General features: G+C 51.4%; 1 pseudogene; it reads right to left on the minus strand.

The window, feature by feature from the left end:
* Nucleotides 1-786: 786 nt before the first annotated feature.
* On the minus strand, nt 787-7,185 carry LOC138167758 (natural cytotoxicity triggering receptor 1-like; annotated as a pseudogene).
* Between the last annotated feature and the right edge of the window lie 548 nt (nt 7,186-7,733).

Here is a 7,733-nt window from a genome sequence, read left to right on the forward strand (position 1 = left end):
GGGGCAGGATTTTACTTTTCATTGTGACAATAAGAAGTCTGATTCAATCAATACCTTCTCCTTAATTCTCCTGAAGCTCCTCCTTCTCCCAGGTGCCCAGGGAATGGAACTCTGGGCCTGGAGTCAGGGAGACCTGAGTCCAAACCTTGCTCCAGTCACTTCTGAGCAACGTCAGCTTGGGGCAGGCTGTCTCAGTATGCTCATCTCCAAAATGGGGATGTAATAGTCCCTGCCTTGGTGTGTTGTGAGGGTCAAACATGTGGGTGCTACCAAGTTCTTTGCCAATCTTAAAACCCTCTGTAAATTCTGGCTATGACTTTTCTTATCTCCTTCAGAGCTTCTTAATCTGGGAGTCTGGTAACTGAACGTGGGGGTCATGAAAAACTTGGCAACAGGAAAAGGTTTCTGAACAAATGACAACCCAAAATGAATCCAAAATCAAGCACCTAATGCATCTGAGGGATTCCAGGCAGCGCTTGCCGTGATGTGACCCATAAAATCCCAGCAGCCTGGGCTGTGAACACACAACACGGACACTTTATGCAGCACCAGCTGTCATCCCCCACAAAGCCCACCAAGGCTGCCAGAAACAACTCAGCTCAGATTCCAGGCTCCTGTGTCTTATGGAGAGCACTGTGTTTACTGAACGTGCAATGCCCTATCCCTGCATGGGGCATATTCTGGCTGGAGCAAAGGCCTCTCCTTGCCAGGGGTCAGAGGTGACTCCTGTTCCCAGCGGTTGGCAGTCCTCTCTGCCCTCCCCTCGGGGTGAGGAGCCATGCTAACATCTGGGTGTCTCAGAAAGCAGAAGCTGAATGGGCAGGGGCCTCTTCCTCCTGGTCTCCTCTGGGTTCAGTCTGGGCTCCTCTGGTCCACAGGGGGGAGGGGCTTCTTCCTCCTGGGTTCCTCTGGATTCAGTCTGGGGCTCCTCTGGTCCACAGTGGGGAGGGTCCTGGGCCCCAGCCTTGAGGCTGTTGAGGTTCAGCTGGGCATTCCTGAGGGCCTTCCCTCTCTAGATCCTGGCAGGAGGAGATGGAGGGATGCAATGGGACATGGGGCAGGAGGGCTGAGGAGGGGGAAGGACCCTGACCCCTCTCAGCTGTGGGGATCTCTGGGAAGCTTCTCTCTCCAGGGGAGATCTGTGAGTGACTCACAGCAGGGTCCTCTTGTCTGGCCTCCTCTGTCTGCCTGCCATCATTTACAGCAGCATCTGGAGGCAAGAGGACAAGGCATGAGGGGCCAGGCCCCTGGCTCTGCCCAGAACCAGGCTCTTCCCTCTGGCCCCCAGGGTCCCCTCCCCTTCCCCTCTCACTCAGACAGAGTCTCCCCCAGGGGTGTCCCCTCCGGGTCAGAGCTAGGGAGCAAGAGGGCACAGAAAGTGAGGGGAAGGTCTGGGAAGGTGGATGGAATGACCGGGGAAGGGCTCAAGAGAAATCAGGGTATATCTAGGACCCCTACCTTCTCAGGGTGTCTTTGATTTCTGCCACTTTGCCCCTGGTCTCTGCAAGAAGAATCAGGGTTAGACTTCAGGGGGCTTCAGCCAGTGTCCCATCGGGCCTTTGACCAAGGCCATTCCTAGCCTCAAGAAGTCACTTAGTCCAGCTGAACATTGGCTGCAGCGTTGAAGAAGGAAGAAGAGAAGGGAGAGGCAGAGCAGATGCTGAGTGCTAAGATGCCCATCAGGGTGCTTGCTATGAGCCTGGGGAGACCTTGGTGTGAAGATCGAGGCACAGGGGTCAGTTAGCACCATTGTGGTACTTGGGGGTATCCTCCCCATTGTGAGTGGGGGCAGGAGGGCTCAGCCCCCAGTTTGAAGGAGGAAATACTGGCTCTGTTTATATTCCCTTTCTCTGGACAGCCCCCAGAGGAGGGGGGGGGGAGACAGAGGAGTGCTCAAGGCAAGTGATAAGTAATTCATGGAACTCCAGGATTTGGGGGCAGGGAGGAGGGAGAAATAAACCCTCAATTAACATCCATCTCAGGGCTGGTATGAGAATCTTTTAGTAACTCACCAAACAGCAGATCAGAATGCTTTGGAGATGAGGTTTCTGGGAATGAGGAAGGAAGCAGGGTTAGAGACCCAGCAGGGCCAGCACAGAGACAAGACTGGACCCCTTTCTGGACCTGGAGGGACTGGACTCCCTTGCCTTTAAGAGTCTCTTGGGCTGACAGTGATGTGGTCTGATACCTACAAGTCCTTATTCCATCCAATTTTTTCTTTTATAGCTCTCATTTCTTTTCCATTTTTTCCTCTAGTACTCTGATTTAATTGGAAAGACATTTTAAACGTAAAAAAAACCTTCTTGCTTCATTTCCTCCAGAAATTCTAGTTGTCCAAGATGTGTTTGTTTCTGAGGTTTTGCTTGTGGATGTTTTGGAGTCGATCTGTTTTTCTGGGTTTCTGTCTTGGGTGTCCCCATCACCACAATACTTTTTTATGGTGAGATCCTTTTTGTTTGTTCATTCTTCCAGTGCATTTCTTAACTTCAGATTTAATGTTAGATCTAGGCTCTGCAAACTTTGGGAGGGAAGATAAGGACTGGTCCTAATGCTGTTTTCTCGGAGTATTGAGGGTTGACTGATTCTAAGCCCTCAGAGACAAGTAATGCTGGGGGGCTGCTGGCTTTCAGTACTTCCCAAGTCTGTTCCAAGGCAAAATCCGATCACTATCCCACTGGTCTGACCTCTGTAAGTTCTTGAGCCGGATTTGGGTCTGAGCAAAAGGCCTGTGAGCTTGCCCCATTTGGAGTTTCAGGAGATGCTGCTGGGCTCCACCCATGCCAGCCAGCTGGGAGGTTCTACTGTGTGAGAGCAACAGAGCTGTTGACTTCTCCTCTTACTCTTATACCCGGTCTCTTCCTGTGTTGGAATATTCCATGCATTCCACTCCTGGCCTGACCTGTCCCCAGTGTCCACAGACCTCTCCATCCATTTCCCTATGCCAACCTGGGTCAAAAGATTACTCATTGTCCTTCTTCTAATTGGTCTGCCATCTTGGTCCTGTCTTCTCCTGAGTTCTAAACCTGTATCACTACCTGCTATTGGGCATTTGGAAATGAGTTTCTGACAGCACCTCAGCGTATCTGAGATGGAATTGTCTGCTTTACCCCCAATCCTCCTTCTAAATTCTCCTGTTCCTATGGAGGGGACCACCATCCTTCCTATCGGCCTGGCTCACAACCTCGGCTCTTCTCTCTTCCTCACCCTAGGCTGTGATAGTAATGGCATTTAAAGATTCCCCTGTATTGGCTTGATTTTCAAATTGATTGTGTTAAAATCCAGAGCTTGTTAATCCCACCTGTGGGATGGGCTTGTTGATGTGAAAAGAAAGTCCTGAACTGGGAGGAGCTGGTGACGTAGATTTGGAGAGACAAGAGAGAGGCGGAAGATCTTTTTGGAAGCAGCACCTCGTGGAGAGAGAGAGAGACTAAGAGAATTGCTGGTGGCCGCTTTGAATTGCCCTGGACTTTTGAGACCTGCCCCCTGAGCTGCCAAGGACTGAGGAGACATGGCTGTTTTTCTGGTACTTTGTCTGTCTGTTTTGATGTTATTTTGCCAGATTTGTCCACTGGTGAAAGACAGTCCTTTTGTTGAAGAAGTCCTGGAACCTGGCTGTTCGCTAAGAAGCCCTGAGACTGTCCTGCAGACAGAGAGTGAATACTGTCCACTGGTGAAGGGCAGTGCTGTTGTTGCAGGGGTCTGGAGACTGTCCTGCAGACAGAATGAATACTGTCCACTGGTGAAGGACAGTGCTGTTGTTGCAGGGGTCTGGAGACTGTCCTGCAGACAGAGTGAATACTGTCCACTGGTGAGGGACAGTGCTGTTGTTGCAGGGGTCTGGGAACCTTTCTGTTGGTTCAGAAGCCCTGAAGAAGGATTTTCTTGTTGTATGTTTACAGAAATCCTGGGAGAGGGTTTTGCTAATGTTTTCAGGGGTTCTAGGACTGTTCTACAGACAGAGGATGAATTGATGAAGGGACTGGCAATGTATCTTGTGGCCTTGCTAAGCCTTGTCTCCCCAGGAACTAAGATTGCTGAGAACTTGCCTCTTGTCAAGATGAAGAAAAGACCTCCATTTGGGTATTAAGTGCTGAGCTTAAACTTGATGTAACTCTGGGGTAGATTCAATTGTGATCCAGGGGTGGGGAACTTTTGACCTTTTTGTGTTCTATGGTTGAGCAAATGAATGTACTTTACTTATGTTTGGAAACTAGTCTCTATTTGAGAAGAGGGGCTTTGTGGTGGACTAAATGAAGGTACAGCCTAGGGGTGGAGAAGTATTTAGAACAGAGACTTTGTAATTGATTGAATGATTGGAAGGTCCTGGGGTGGGGTAGTCAATCCTTGGAGATTATTTAATCACCCTTAGTAAATGCTGTATTTGGAATGATGTCATATTTTGATCTTCTCTGTTCTTGCTTGGTCACTGAATAAAATGGAGAGCCCCTATGCTGGTATTCTGAACCTTGGGAAGTTGCCTCTGCTTGGTATTACATTACATAGGCATCCAAAGATCTGCCCAGCTTTGTTCTCATCCCTTTCTCCCCACTCACTCAGCCAGGCACTCATCGCCTCTTGGTTGCACGAGTACCCTTAGGTTGGTCTCCCTGTCTCAATTCTCTCCTTTCTCCAATTCACCCTCCTTGGCTACTAAAGTGACGTTTTCAAAGTATAGATCAGACATTCTCCCCCCTTTCTCATTAAACTCCTGTAGCTCCCTATTATCCTTGTGATCAAATTTAAACTCCTCTATTTGGCACTTAAAGCTCTCTAGAGTCTCTCTACCCTTCCTATAATCAGGTCAAATTGACCTTATGGATGTTGCTCACATTTCATCTCCCACCCATGTACTTTGGCAAAGGCTGTCCTTGATTCCTGGAATGTCCTCCTTCCTCACCTCTACCTCTTATAATCTCTAGTTTCCTAGAGGTGGCCCAAGAGCCAACTCCTTAATGAGGACTAACGTTCTCTGCTCCCAGCTAATAGTCCCACCCCCCACAATTCCTTTGTCTTTGATTATGTATATATTTTACATATTTGGAGGCAATATGGAATGGTGCGAGAGGGCTGGCCTCAGAGCCAGGAAGACCCGTGTTCAAGTCTTGACTCTGACTCTTTCTGGCTGGGTGACCCTGGGCAAGTCACTTAGTGTACTTAGTGCTTCTGGCAGCTCTCTAGAAGCTGTAGAGAAGATGGTATTCTACATTGGTAGAGGGTATCTCCTCATCTGGGAACTCTCATAGGGTTAGTCTTCATTGTCCTGTTCAATGCTGCTCCTCCCTCCTGAGTTTCACCCAAACACCTTCTCCCTAAACCTTAGAGGACTGGATCTCCCTTCTCTCTCCCCAGATCTCCTGGGACCCTTTGGACTCCCTTGGGACAGGGAGGGGCACTGAGGATGGCAGAGACCCTCCCCCTTCTTCCCCCCCTCCCAGACACCCAGCTTGGGTTGTGGTTACTCACAGCTAGTGTGGTCTGGTTCTCTGGGAATTTGGGAAGAGCACAGGTAGCCTAACTTGTCCTGTTCTCCCCTTCCCCATCCAGGCTGTCCCTCCCGAGTTTTCCTGTAACTTCCCCCTTTCTTGGTCCCACTAGATACCATGTCTTCTCCTGGGGGGAGCAAGGAGGACAGCAGGGCAGGGGAGGTGTGCTCCACCCACCCTGAGGATGTAAGACCCTGGTCCCTCTCCCTACCCTCTTTCCTGTCTCCTGCCCAGGATGCCCCTAGGAGTCCTGGGGCACAATCCTCTAACCCCCCAGGGCTGAGCACAGAGCATAGAGGGACAGCTAGGGGGCATTGGGAGAGAACAGGGAAAGGGGCCACGCTGGATGTCTCACCTGTGACCCTGAGGACCAGGGGTTTGCTGGGGGCTGACCACACACAGGGGAAGTCACTCTGAAAAGTGTAAGATCGGTAAGTCCCACCATAGGCAGCTGTCACAGCTGGGATGGAGAAGTCGGCCAGAGTTCTCCATTCATGAGAGGTCACCTTGTCTATGTAGTGTTTAGGCATCATAAAGCCATCCAGGCCATATAAAGACTGACAGTGGAAGGTCACAGACTGCCCCGGGGCCACCAGAGAGCTGGGCATGATAGAGAGAACAGGTTTGTCATGGGAAAAGGAGACCCTGGTGTCACAGGGGAGCACTCCTGCTCTGTGCCTAGGTCAGAGCTTGAAGGGAGAGTTGTACCGTGGGAGGGTCCATCCCCCTCCTCCCAGCTCTGGGATGAAGACCATGAGCCTTGGAGAGGTCCCCACCCCAAAGCTGAGACCCTTAATGGCTGCTCATTCTAGGTTCTGAGTTGAGAATGCCATCTTTGCTGTGGCCCTAGATAAGGAAGAGTGGTGTGTGTGTGTGTGTGTGTGTGTGTGTGTGTGTGTGTGTGTGTGTGTGTGTACAGACCTGGGGGCAAGCTGGGGAGGGGATGACTTAGTGGGGACTGAGCCATGACTGAAGGCTGGGGGCTGTGCCTCACCGGTCACAATCAGCATTAGGGGGTCACTGGACTCTGCCAGTTGGATGAGGTCCAATACTGACATTGATAAAATTCTACTCTTACTCCCCAGAGAGAAGGAAGCCTTAATTGCTGGGAGGGTAGGATGGCATAGACCAAGAGCTTCCCACTTTCTCCAGCTTGTAACTTAAAGCCCCAGATGGGCCTTGGCACCAGAAGGTCACAAGTTTCCCTTCAGGCAGCAGATGGTCTGGCTCTGCCCAGAGGGAGGGTTTGGGCAGGAGATCTGGAAGGAAGTTAGAGCCTGGAGTTCCAGAGGGTTCCCAAGCTGCCCCTGCCTCTTGTCCCCAGGCCCCTCCCAGAGTCACCCCAGTAGGTTAGGCCAGACCCTCCAGTTTGTCCTCTCTTGGGTTGGAGACTGCCCCAGGGGATGCTGTCAGTGCTGAGACAGGGGAAGGGTTCCCCCCCCCCCCCCGCCCGTGGGAGAGAGAGAAGGAGAGAGAGAGAAGAGAGGAGAGTCAGACAGAGAGAGGACAGAGAGAGAGAGAGAGGAGAGAGATAGACAGACAAAGGAGAGAGAGAGGGAGAGAGAGAGAGAGGAGAGGAGAGAAGGAGAGAGAGGGAGGAGGAAGGGAGAGAGAAAGGGGAGGGGCCCGGGGAAGGGCAGAACTCTCAGTCCTGTGCCTTGATCCTCCAGGTCAGACACAGTGCTGTCAAAAAAGGCCCCATCAGCCCTGCCCAGAACCTTCAGCCTCCCTACCAAAGCTCTGGGCTGGGAGATGGGAGGTGGGGAGAGGAGCAGGGTGCAGACTGAGGTACAGGACCTGGGGGAGGCACCTGGGTTACTTCTAGCCCTGGGCGACCTCAGGGGAATCACTTCCTCACTTCTGGGCTTCTTTTTTTTTTTGCTGTAAAATGAGGGAGAGAGGAGGGACATGATGGCCACCCTTGATAGCCCCGTATCAGGAATCTGGGATTCTCCTTTCCCAGGACTCACCAAGGCACAGCAGGGCAGGGAAACATGGTGCCCCCAGGGCTTGATTGAAGGCTGGTGAAGGAACAAGCCCAGCTGAGAGTTTCCTATTGCTGTGCCCAGAATAACTCGAGCAAGACCCAAGTAGCAATTTAGAATTGGACACTTCATTGTACAACGTGTTGGCTGATCAGGCCACATGGCAGGCTGACAAGGTACCACCCTCTGTCCCAGGTCCATACAGCCCCAATCTCAGGTAAAACCTCAGCTTTTAAAGGGAGCCCACCCAACAGTCTGATTTCTT

The sequence above is a fragment of the Petaurus breviceps genome, unplaced genomic scaffold (assembly GCF_028583685.1).
Source record: "Petaurus breviceps papuanus isolate PSGF00001 unplaced genomic scaffold, PetGlider_PUasm1.0 296, whole genome shotgun sequence".
In the NCBI taxonomy this organism is placed as follows: domain Eukaryota; kingdom Metazoa; phylum Chordata; class Mammalia; order Diprotodontia; family Petauridae; genus Petaurus; species Petaurus breviceps.